Source organism: Pogoniulus pusillus, chromosome 26 (genome assembly GCF_015220805.1).
Source record: "Pogoniulus pusillus isolate bPogPus1 chromosome 26, bPogPus1.pri, whole genome shotgun sequence".
NCBI classification, from domain to species: Eukaryota; Metazoa; Chordata; class Aves; order Piciformes; family Lybiidae; genus Pogoniulus; species Pogoniulus pusillus.
This window is the reverse complement of record NC_087289.1, coordinates 10,382,189-10,395,359: the sequence shown is the minus strand read 5'-3', so window position 1 is coordinate 10,395,359 and position 13,171 is coordinate 10,382,189. Positions and strand designations below refer to the sequence as shown.

The 13,171-nt window shown below is 43.4% G+C and overlaps 1 protein-coding gene across 8 annotated transcripts in view; it reads left to right on the top strand.

Annotated features, from left to right (window-relative positions):
* NLGN1 (neuroligin 1) overlaps positions 1–13,171 on the top strand; it is a 529,256-nt gene that overhangs the window by 136,971 nt on the left and 379,114 nt on the right. For 6 of the 8 annotated variants that reach the window (XM_064164812.1, XM_064164811.1, XM_064164810.1 and 3 more), the window contains exon 1: positions 7,861–8,573. The exons of the other annotated variants lie outside the window; for them this stretch is intronic. The gene's annotated coding sequence lies outside the window, so the exon portion shown is untranslated. Of the gene's footprint in view, positions 1–7,860; positions 8,574–13,171 lie in introns of those variants that run through there. 8 annotated transcript variants of the gene reach the window in all.

Sequence of the window (13,171 nt, the reverse complement as noted above, 5' to 3'; positions counted from 1 at the left end):
AAACATTTCATAGCATCATTAATAAAAGTAATAGGAAATCTGAGGGTCCTATTTGTCTGGAATAGGAAAGAAAGTGAAAGGTCTGATAAACAGAAAGCTAATGAATTCTTTCATCTTCCTGGAGAAACTTCGTTGAGAAGCACTGTGTTCACTTGTTGCAGCAAGAGAATGCCAAAGTTTGCCACGCAGCAAGAGATTAAGCTGTATTGTGTTTATTCTGAGTGCTAGAGACATTGCTCATTAAGACCTGCAAATGGCAGAGGTTGGGGGTAGGAAAATAGTGTTTTGCAACCAGAAGCACCTGGAAATTTGAAAATTGAAATTCCAAGTCATGTCTATCTGGGTGTGGGATTCACTTCAGCCACAGACAGGTATTACAAAGTATTTGTATAGGTTTAACTTTCAGATGGTTCTAGCAGATTGTGTGTAAAGAACAGCTGGTATTTCAAAGTCCATGTAGAGTGCATACCGGACCATAGTATTTAGAGCATAAAGTGTTCTTCTGGGTTATGACATCAATTAAATAATAGGCTTCTAGGATGCTGCGTTTTCTCTATTGCTATTTTGTTATCTTTTGCTTTTCTCCTTTGTCTTCCTACAAGGATGCCAGCTAAGGCTTCCTGAGGTTGTATTTTTCCTGTCATAGCAGACAGGGCTATCTGCAGCTATTTTGCTTAGGACAGAGGAGCTGTCTGTGCCTCTAGTTATCCAGTAGGACTTGACAGACAGCTACTGTGAATCTGGTACTGTCCCATGTCTGTGTGCAGACAGAGACACAAAGGCACATCATCCAACATACACTCATTACACAGCTGGAATGAAAAACATTGTTCTTGCTTCTCTACTATTAAATCACTAGAATAATGAGATTTTACAGGAATACTATTAATAGGCTACAAGTAATGGCTTAGATATCTTACAGTGAGATTTTCAGACATCATAAGTGAGTTGATCTGCCTTCAGTTTACCTTTAAAAAGTAACTGTCTTTTGAGAAGCATTAATGTATCCCATCCTGCCCCCCAGCTATGTGTTGAAGAAGACATCTTTAAGGGTGTGTGCTCTGGCAGTTCTTGGCAATATCAGTACCCTCTGCTTTGCCTGCACATTCTTGCTCGTAAATATTAGGTTTGTGTTGTTTGGCATTGTGCAGTGAATCAGACATCACAGAATGGTTTGGGTTGAAAGGGATCTTAAAGATCAGCTAGTTTCTAACCTACCCTGCCATGTGCAGGGACACCTTCCAGGAGATCAGGTTGCTCAAAGTCCCATCCAGTGTAGCTTTGAACACTGCCAGTGAGAGAGCATCCACAACTTCACTGTGCAGCCTGTTCCAATGTCTCACCACCCTTGCAGTGAAGAAATTTCTTCTTGCATCTACTCTAAATCTCAGTTTAAAACTGTTGCCCATTCTGCCACTACGCTCCCTGACAGAGCCCCTCCCCATCTTTCCTATAGGTCCCATTTAGGCACTGGAAAGCTGCAGTACAGTGTCTCTGGATCCTTCTCTCTAGGCTGAACAACCCCAATTCTCTCAGCTTTCCTTCATAGAGGGAGTGTTCCAGCACACTCATGATCTCTAATCACGAGCTTTAAAATTTATTAAGATAAGCAGGTGAATGATTTACTGTTCATACTATGCTGTTTTTACATTGATGCCATCTCCTGGATTTCCCCTCACTCCCGAGGCTGATTAATGCCTGCAGAACACAGGACCATTTCTGCCCTAACGTGTTTTTCTGTTGCTTCATTATTTTGTGACCCTTAGTACAGTAGAATTTCATGAACACTTTATATCGATGACACCACAGAAGCAGTTTGTCCCACACAACTCTCTCTGGTGCCTGGCCTCTTTCAGAGGTCTATCAATGCCCTGTAGCAACCCGGACCCGCTGCTGCACCTGCCAACGACTGCGCCTCTTTGTGCCAAACAGCTGGGGCTGGCGGAGGCGGCAGCACCCAGGCAGTGCCAGAGCCAGGCTGCTCCACACAGCCCTGCTCTGCTGGCTGCTCCAGCACTGCCTCTTGACCTCCCTCTTCTTTTCTGCTTGGGAATCCCTCGCCTCCTTCCTTCTCCTTCTTCTCGGTATGGGAAGGTTCTCTTGCTCTGTTAACAGAAAAATGAAAATGGATTAGATAAAGTTAAAAATAGGAAAGATGAGAATTAAATGGTTTGCTTGGAGACTCCACTCAGTCATTGGTAAAACCAGAACAGGGGTCTGCCCCTTGCTCCCAGCCCAGCACCCAAACTCAGTGCTACACCAGCCCCTTTCTGATGCAGCTCACATAAACCAAATGGGAAGCAGTTTACTCCTTTCTAAGACTGTTTTCAAACTCCATCTTTTTCACTTGTCAGGAGTTAACTGGGGCTGCATAACCTGTAATTAATGGATCATGTTATTTGGTGCATCTGAAAAGAAATTTTAAGAAGCACCTTTGTCTCTCTTGGCCAGAAGCCATAATGACAGCCAGACTAATTATACCAGTCACTGAGTTATCAGTGCAATCGTAACTGAAGGCAAACAGATGCCATGAGATACTGGTCGTAAAATCATGATGTATTTCACAATCATCTTATTACTGACTGATTTAAATAAGGACCTAGAATGCTTTGTCAGTACTGAGAGAGCATCAAGGTTTCAGCAAGTCTTAATTCACAGACTTTGGATCTTTCCTTGTTTATGGAAACCAGCTGGTGAGGAAGTAAAAGGTATTCCTCAGTCAATGCCTGTGGAAAACAGTTTGCTAGTTTTACTTGCAAATGCTAGCAGCCTACACGTTCCTTTTTCTGCTGAGGTTAGGTATTAGGAAACTGCATTCTCTGATGAGGTTCCTCTAACTTCCATTTCATTACATCAGAGATTAAGTTGGCCCATAGCTCTCTGTCGTTTGCTTACTGGGTCTAAAAGAATATAAACTGCATGTAATACTGACTTAGAATACCAGCTCCCACAGGGAATGAATGTCCTGTGTGCTTGAAAATCCAGTCCATGAGAAGCAGTATACAGTGTGGACTCTTTTCAACTATGTTAATTTTAAAAAACCCCTAGAAATAGATTGGCTTTCACATAGTGTAAATGCAAAACTCTTTCTATGCATGCTTTTAGGTAATAAAATGGTCTAGCCCCATAATTTCCTGTACTGGGTCACTGCAAACCAAGGTACAGGTAAATTCTGACTTCAAAGAATAACTGAAATTTTAGGAAGGAACAAAGTCATAAAACACCTCTAGACTAAAAGTATTCACAGCCACATAAACAAGGAAATGGGTTTTATAATTAATTCAGAGTTCCCTGGCAAGCCCAGTGCTGTAATGTGTTGTAATCTACTGATTAAGTTCCAGTAAGAACACTGGCAATGGCTTTCTTTATCAATATCAGTCCTTCAACAGCACCCCAAAGAAACTGAAATGCTGGATCTCAGAATAACCATGGGTGGACCATGCTTATCTGAGCATCTAATCAACACAGGGCAACATTTACAGAAGGGTGTCTGGAGGAAGAGAGTTTGTGTCATCCTTGGGTCCCACTTGCCTTCTCTCTCCATGTCCTGAAATGTTATGTTTTGGGAACCCAGTATTTTAAAGGAAATCACCTCTGAGAAGTTCAGGCTGAATGGGCATTTGAAACCTTCCAGCAAAGCTTTCAATCCAGCAGGATTCTGCCTCACAGAATGCTTTGCCATCTATCAGCCCATTGGTCATGCCTGTTAATTAAATGAAAATGCAAAATAAATCTACACTGCTGAGATACAAGATAGCCAATTAAATATTCCAGTGTAAGGTGCTAATGATAAAAAGCCAATGTCACTGAGGACAACCTGTATGATGTCAGAACACAAATCTTACCAGATGACAAAATGTATGATTCCCATCACAGGCTGGGAGGAAGAAAACTACTGACCCTGACCACTGAAGTCAGGCACTGCAGAGGAGGCAGTGGTGAGGACATACGGGTTGCAAGTACAGGCTTGGTGACCTGTGTGGAGGACAGCAAATGCAGTTGAAGGTGAAACTCGATTTTCTTGACTCTTGATATAGAACTACAGCTTTAGTCAAGTTGGAAAAAACCTCTAAGATTATCAAGTCCAACCATCAACCTCACACCACTGTGCCCACTAAACCATCTCCTGAAGTACCTTGCTTACATATTTTGTTAGCACCTCCAAAAATTGTGACCTCACCACTTCCCTGTTCAAATACTTAACTGCTTCTTCAGTAAAGATTTTTTTCTGGATATCCAACCTAAACCTCCTCTGGTGCAGCTTGAGGCTGTTTCTTCTGCTATTTACCTTGGAGAAGAAACCAACATCCACCTCACTACAAACTCTTTTGAGCTAGTTGGAGAGAGCAATGAGGTCGCCTTTCAGCCTGTTCTTCTCCGAACTGAACAACCCCAGTTCCCTTAAGTGCTTCTGGTAAGACTTGTTCTCCTTCTTTGTTGCCCTTCTCCAGACACACTTCAGCAACCCAATGTCCTTCTTGTAGAGAAACTCAGACCATTTCTGACTTGAGTTTTCACCATACAAGCAAACCATCTTGTTTTTCATAAATGTTTTGGTTTAATATGAAATGATAATATTAAAGAAAGAAAACAATAAGCAAATAATGATCAGTGGAGTGAATGAGGAACTGTCAATCCCCTGTGGCTTTATGAAGAGCTGTGATGGCTATGCTGTGAAGAGGGATGGCTTCTTTAGCTCTCTTCTAAGCAAGGTTAAACTAAATGAATGGCAATAACTAAGCAGTTACAGCTAACTAAAGCAGCTTAGAGAGAGGCATTATAATTCCATTACAGATTTGGCAGTCGGGGCAATCTGAAGAATACAAATGGACAGAGGTGAGTAATCTTAAATAAGTTTCATGGAATCAAAGAAAATATTTAATGAAGTTACTTGCAAGAAGCAATTTAATGAGCTACCTTGAGACAAGCAAATGAATGTTTAGAATCTTCTATGTGTAAACAAGTTCACCTTTTCTACCTATTAGAAAGGTTAATCTTTGTTCTTGAGAAATAATCTGATAAAAAAACTATGTTTGGAAGAAAAATATTTTACTATCTTAAGTTGCATCTTTCAGTAGCTCATGGAACTGTGTCACAGAAAAAACTTTCTTACTAGTAATGCTCCAGGTGCATACTTTATACACCTCAGATAAGTATTCAGCTTGGATTGCAAGTTGGTAGCTTCTTTCTTTTTTAACTTTCGATTGTATGGTTTGCTCTCTTTAGAAGTTAGGTGCTGAGGTGAGGATTATATGTAAGGCTTTGTATTCTTAAAACAGAGAAAATGGAACAGAGTTCCATTTCCAGATGCTGGACTTTGACATTTCCATGGATTTTCAGTCCATGGGAATTTGTATTTCTTTGCATTATTTTAATAAATGCAGATAACACATCCCTGTCAAGACTCAGCCAAACTACATAGTAACTAATGCCATTCTTAAAACCAGTTTGACATTCCTTAGATTTTAATACCAGTGTAACTTCTTGATTTGCAGCACATCAAAACATATTTAGCAACAGTCTAATAATCTGCAACTCTTCTGTCCTTCATTCAAATTAGTCAAAAAACTTTATAGCTCTACATGTGTCTATGTTTATGTATAAATAGATGTGTGCTATAGGCCACTTAGGTCCTTAAAGCAAGGAGATGCTGGAAGTAGACCACATCAGTGTCAGAGACTATACTAGTAATACAGAGAAAGCATGTCTTGGGCAGGCTTATTACCACATTTATGCTTAGGCACAATTATTCCTATCACATCTCAGTACAGAGAGGTGAGTCCTGCACATTGTTCTTCCAGCTCCACATCTAAACCTACACAGTCCTTTCTGGAGATGAAGACAAACCTTGTTGCCCAGCCCACAAGCCAGTACTGCTCTTTCCCCAGCAATAGTTTGGATGAGAGGATCTTCCTCTGAAGTCCCTGGAGAGAAGAAATAAGGAGAAGTGTGGAAGCATAGGAGAAGGCAGTAGAGAGAAAGACAGTAGGAAAGTTTGGGAAAGGGATCTCAGCTGTGGAGACAAGTCAGAGCAAAAGTGATGCTGTGTATGAAGTGGTATCACATATCACTGCATGAGAGAGAGTTTAAAAAAAGGGCTCGTGTGTTCAAACAGCAGCGTTGTGCCATTTCTGCACAAGTTAAAGAGGATTTATCAGGTGGAGGCCCGATGGCCAAAGGTGAGATTGTAGCAAATTGGATGGAAATTGTCAGCTCCTACCTATCCAGGTAAGGGAGTAAATGGGTAGATTTTTTTCCACCTAGTTCGTAGGAAGAAGTCTGATTAAGTGATTCTTGGAGCACTCCAAAGGAGGGCTTGCATGGTGGCTTGGGAACTTAGGTGAGGTACATGTATCCTCCTTGAAGGAGTGAGAAGAAAACCTTACACACCAGGATTTCAGTGGCTCCTCTAGCGACAATAAGGGTGCAGTTATTTAGCATCACCATTCTCTCTTTTCAGCACAAACACCAATGCAAAGATAAAACTACTCCAGGGTGTTCTGTGGATGAAGAATGGCAGAATAGCTCAGCTGCTATCACCCTCTTTGGTGATAGTTTTGAGGCTGTTGGTTGATCTGTGGCTGGATGCAAGTGATTGATATTCATATGCATATTTGCTTTCTAGTTTTGAAACCTTTTTTTCCCTTTTAGTGTTCCTTTGAGAACAATGTAACAGCACGCACAGGGTTGCTCTGTCAGCAGAGCGTGTTCTGCCTTCACCTCCCTGAGAGCCATGTGCTTTCAGTGGCAGTGAGGGAGTTAAATATCACATTACTAAAAGGTGCTGGACTTGGGAAGTTAAACATAGACAATCATAATTATTGATGTTTAGCAGGTGAAAAATCTGTCCGGGCCACAATTATTCCAGCACACATAAATGTCACAGGAGAAACTGCTGCTGTGCCCTGTCACTCCTGCCACAGACATAGAGATCCTCAGTGGGACTGAGAGACGTGTAAATAGCCTGCCCAGTGTGGCAGGGACTGGTCTTTGCTCCATTGGGATGTGCCCTCAGGTGAGGGGTGTAAAAGCTTATCAAATTATCAGGCACCTTCAGACCTTGCCTGGGGCTCTGTGCCTGGAAACATGAGTGGGTGTGCTGTGATTGAATTGTGTCAGTATTTTAAAGTCAGGTGGATGTTAATGCAACAAAATAGAGATTTTGGACACCGCGTGAAGGGAAGTCTCTCCTAAAGTAACAGGAGATGTTAATGAGCCCTCTACAAGAAGCTTAACTCAGGATGCTTATATTCTTTTAGTGTGTAGTTCTGGCTCCTCTTAGATGAATAGACCTTTCAGAATTCAAAGGACTGTTTTCTTTTCCTTTCTGCTCTGTCCTTCCTTTCTCCCCACATACCCTGAGCCATCAACTTCCATTCTGTGCTGTGATCCTAGAAAACACTAAGGCCGAGATCTGATTGGTTTTGTTTTATTTCCCCCCCTCACTTAAAACCAGAAAGTAGGCAGTGGAAAATAATCTAAAGATTTCAAGAAACAGTAAGGAGAAAAAAACCCTCACCTGTCTTATGTGCAGACAATGGGAGTCTATTAAGTAAGATCATGGTTTCTTACTCAATTATACCTGTGTGAAATAATCTAGTGTTGCACACGGGTATCATTTAATAAGCATGCAGGTATAGCTGCAGCCTTTTGATCGCATATTGGCAACACTTCACACCCCCACTCTCCACAAGGGTGCACGGGCTTCCTGCGGCTGCATGGAACCACCCCAGGGGCACCCCCAAACCTGATTTCCTGCCGTGGCTTCTTCCCCGGAGGCAGGGTTTGGTGGGCACCGGGGTGGGAGCGGAGAGGGGACCAGGGCGGTGCAGAGAGGGGACCGGGGCGGTGCGGAGCTGGGCCGGGGCGGTGCGGAGCGGGGCCAGGGCTGGCCGCGCTGTTCGCCGCGCTGCCACTGGGGGTATCTTTGTACCATTTTTCATCCAGCAGCAATTTGGAGTGGAAACGTGTAATAGGAGGGGGGAAAAGGAAAAAAAGAAAAGAAAAAAAAAAAAGGGAAAAAGGAGGAAAAAAAAAAAAAAAAAAAAAAAAAAAGCAAGGCTCTCGGCGGTTCGAGCGAGCCGTGCATCCAGGAGCCAAAAAAGATTAACACCCCCCGCACCCCCTCCCCGCACACACTCACGGACACACACACACGCACCCCTCGGGGCACCGTCGCGGCTCCGAGATCAGCCGCCGGACATCAAGCGAAAGGGATTCGTCTGGAGGGCAATTTCGGATCGGGGGAGATCTATTGGATTAGTAGGATTATCTGCTTGCAGACGAAGAGAAGTAGCGTTTGATCATTTCTATTGCTTGCCTGATGGTCGGATTTAAATGGAGGTGGCTCGGCACGGATGAGGCTGAATTCCGGATGGGGATTTCCAGCTCCCCCCTCCCCTCGCCCCGATCCGAGGAAAGGGGAGAAAAATATAGACAAATCGATATAATTCGGAAGTGTCCGGGGCACGATTGAGAAGCCTCCAGCTCGCAGCGGCTGGGAGCGAGCCGGAGGAGGCGAATCCAGTGAATTACAGTTTCAGCTGCGATTGCAGAAAAGCGACCGTGAACTGGTAAATACTTTGATGCTCTCGGCGTGCGGGGCGAGCCCGAGCCGGGATGGAGGGGGGTGGTCGGGATGGAAGGGGGCAGCCCGGGGTGCTGAGCTTCCCCCGGGTAGGGCAGGGCAGCTGCAGGGCCGGGGCGTGGGGCTGAGCCCGGGGACGCTTTGCGGTGCCGGTTTGGGATCCGTGTGTGAATGTGCGTGCGTGTCCGCGGGCAAGGAGATGCCATTGAAGCTGCTGCAACCGGCCCGGGGAGTGGGGCTGGGGTGCGGGGCTGCGCGGGGGCTGCGCGGCTGCGGCGGCGAGCCCAAGCAGTGCCTCGGGGGAGCTGCGGGAGGCAGGAATCGCTGCGGGAGGGGCAGGGTGTTCGGAGGAGATTCGCGCACACAGGCGCACCCCCGCACACGCGCACCCCGCATCCCCACCAGCGCGGTCCGCCCGCCGGCTCCTGCCCCCGCCGCCTCCGCCCGAGACAACTTTTGCTGCCCCGGGGCCCCCCAGGCAGGCCGGGACCCGCTCTCGCCTTCGGCCCGGGCACGGAGCTGCGCGGCGGTGCCGCCTCCTCCGCGCAGTGCCGAGGCTCTCCGAGGCTGCCATGCCTGATGGAGGGATTTTTTTTCCCTCAGACATCTTCTCGCCTGGGTGTTAAGTCCGGGTTTGTCTCTCCCCTCCCCGTTCCTCTCTTCCTGACGATCGCACTCAAGCCTCGTCTCCACTTGCTGAAGGAAAATCAATTTTCAACAGGTTTAATTAAAATTAATCAGTCAAATTACTTAATATTAATTGACTTATAATTAAAGCCAGAAAGTTACCTTGGAATCAGGAGAAAGGATATTACCTCAACTCGTTTTAAGGATTCATATGGCTCCGCAGCAATTACATTGAAATAATTGTTTCAATAAAAGAAAGCAGAGCTTGATTAAAGTGTCACGTTCTTGCCGCTGCAGGTGACACAATCTGGACGAGCTCTTTTCTTCTGTGCATTTGCTGACCTTTTTAAGGAATACCATTTTAGTTTGACGCTGGTTTTGCTTTCTGGAAGGCCAGTTTCTTTTAGCTCTAACAACTATGATATCAGAAAGCCACCAGCATGAAACAGAAATAAATCTTAGGGAAGCTGTGAATATTAAAGTGAATGTTTTTAGAGCGTTTAGGTGTTCTGTGTATTTGAAATGAAGATGTCCCCCCCCCCCCCCAGCACAAACATAGTATATTGACTTAGGTAATATTTTTTTCCAATGTAGCCATCCACTGTGGCACTATTTGCATTTATCCATAGCCTTAGTGGAACCAGACAGTGCTGGTAAATTTCACAGAGAAAATTTAGGTCTGAAACTATCTGTGATGATGCCCCAAATAACTTTTACATACTTCCTTTAGACCTAAGGGTCTTTTAAAGGTTTGTTTATTTATTTACAGTAGCAGCATTTTTGACGCATCTGGAGACCATTGCTGCTGCTGAAAGAGCAACACTGTGATCTTTGGGACCTTTTCTCCTACTTTTTTTTCCTAGGCTGGCTTAATTGAAGCAAAAGATATTCATGAAATTGCATGTACTTTATTACAGGCACCTGACAAGCGAGAGACTCATGTATGATATAAATGAACATTTAAAAATAGAGCCCATTATTCAGGGCCCTAAAGATCCTGATTTCCATTGACTGCACTGAGACTTGTGTGGGCTCAACAGCTGTAACACGCAGCCCACTTCTGCGTCTTTGAAACTGCAGATTGGGAGCCAAAAGCTAAGTAGCCATGTTTGAAAATGCTGCTTGGATTTTGGATTTTTTTTTTTTTTTTAATTGACATTTCTTTTTTCTCCCCCCCCTTCCTTTTTTTCCTGATACACAATGCTAGGTTAAAGAGGACCACTTCTTAGTTCCTTTTGAAAAATGACATTGATTTTCTTAGACTACAGCTACAGACTGCATCAGCGTTGCAATAAACAGTTGTGCAGTAAATGATTAGAAGGTCTTTAGATACAAATAAAGAGATCCCATTTGTTCTGTGTACTTCATGTGAATCATATGCAGACTGTGGGAAGAAAAATGAGACTGAGGATAATCATACTAAGTGTGCTGGGAAGCAGGATTTGGCTGAACACCTCTGTTTTGTGATTAACTGAAGTAGCAACGAAAGACACATCAGAGTGAGTGCTCAGGCTAAGGCAGTAAGTTGTGTAGAAGCAAGAACAAGAGCTGTCGTCCTGATGCTGCTTTGGTTATCTTACCCCTTTTTCTACGGTAGGGTAAGAAGATAATATCCTATCTGTTGATACTTAAACATTCTTAACAAAGTGGGTTTGCTCCGGATTATTTGGCTGGAGGTGGAGCAGTCTGCTGAAGGAGGGTTATTTAAAGACTGGGACAGAGCTGTAGGCAGATAAATTGATTTGCAAGTGAATGGAGGATTTGAACATGGGAATGGTGGTAGTTTTATTTTTTTATCAGTTTGTATATTTCATATGTATTGGCATACACACAAGCATAAACTACTCTAATTGTTCAAATGGAGTCTGGGGGAAAGAAAAGAAAGCAGAGGCTTAGATATGGTCTCTGTTCATAATGGATTGGCTTGCCTTTGTTAAAAGCAAATATACATTCCTTTCTAATAGAGATGTGGAGCTGCATTACAGATCCTTGGCTAGCTTTGAATTATTTGTCTGATGTCAGATTTATTATGTATTTTATTCACATAAAAAAAAACTATTTAAAAATAAATAGTGACAAAGAGCAGAAAAAAAAAAAAAAGGAGACAGACATTATTTGAAAGCAAATAATGAAAAGACAACGTTTTGCCATAGATTCAGCAGAAACCTTTGTGCATTTCTTTTAATAAAAGATGGACAGTAAGCAATCTGATCCAGTAAGCAATATAATTTCCTATTGGTCCCAGATATCTATCCTTGGTAAGTATAACAGGTAATCATAAAGAGTAGATCCTGCTTGAGGAATAGAGGCTGCTATAGAGCATGTTTCCACTCTTGTAGCCCTGTTCCTGAGCTTTGCATTATGAAGGAATGCATTCATTCAGAGTGGGACATCTGCCCTGCTACCTGGTCATTGCTGAAGAGTTTGTATGGGAGACAGGAAGGGAGTGAGTTAGGGAATCCAAGAAAGGAAGCTGATGGGGCAACTTCATCACATGTTGTGTATGGAGAGCACATCCTGTAGTTTTAATGACAGATGCTGGTATTACCTTCCCCAGAATGATTACTGAATTATCACAAGTCTAAGGGGAAATGGTGTTGACTTCTTGGTGACCCAGCTCCATGCTTCCAACCTGCCTCTGAAGACACCACGTGTTTTCCAACAGACTTCATGTTCTTAATTATTAATTGCTAGTTAATGATGTGCTGTGTACTATCCAGGGATAAAAACTGACTGGTTGGCTACTTAGTGCCATGTTCAAGTTTTTCTGTGCACCCACTCTACCGTGCCACTTTTCACTGAAAGACAAAAGGTGGTGCACAGGGACACCATCTGTGTGGGGTACAGTGTCTACTGTAAATATCCTTATGGTAATCAAGCCATGGAATGTTCTGGGCTGCATACCTCAGTGTAAAAAAATGCTTTTTCTGCTGCTGTAGGCAAACAAAAGATGAGGCCATTAAAAGAAAAGCAATTGGAGTTCCCTTTTCCCCATTGGTTGAATTCTTCTGTTTTGCCCTTGTAATATTTTCTGTGTAATGGGTTTTAGTGCTGCCTTTGGGTAGTCTGTTACTTTCCACTGATGCTTGGGTAAATCTTTTGCACTGTATTAAGGGTGAATGTAGTGCTTGGAAATGAGCAGCACGTGACTGTAGAATGGTAAAAGTGATCAAGGACACTTTACAAATACTGTCATTCAAGTGACTCAGATTCCTTTAGCCAAGCAGAGAACTTCAATGGCAATTTAAAAATATGTTTTGTAAATCTCTTCAATCACATCCTGCCTAGAGATGCCATTAGCCCACTTGTTGAACTGGTGCTGGGAACTTAATGAGGGAAATACCTTTATGTCGTAGTTTATACTTTCATTTAATTCCATCTTGTCTGAAGCTTTTCAAGTTCAATATCTGAACTTAAAATCATTTTGCCTTCCCAACCCCATCCCCCAGTTTCCAAAACAGTACTGGAAAGCAGGAAAGTGTTATGTAGGCACATAGCATTAGAAATATGCATGAGGAGAAAGCAACAACTTATTTAGGAGAAACCTTACTACACAGATACACTGAATATTTTAGCATCCTCAGACCTGTATTGCCGTGGAGACTTGGACACTGAGACGCTGCTGTTGGGCCAGGAAACACTTCTGTCACCGGGGTCATGGTTGGCATGACCAGACTGTGACCACAGGGAGCCCTGAGACTAGCTACCATAACTTAAAGAAGTATGTTTCTCACAGATAGTGGTAGACAACAAAATCAGGACAAGGAGCTGAATAATGGGGGCTACACAGGAAGTGGGATGAACAGGGTAAATCTTTGTAGCCATTTACTGGTGTTATATTCTAAGCTGTGGGGAAATTTTATTTGCAAGTTTTTTACAACAGTAAATACAGTCTGTGCTCTAGCCTATCTCTGTTCCATGTGAGAGAAAAATCCCCCATCTATGGCACAACACTTT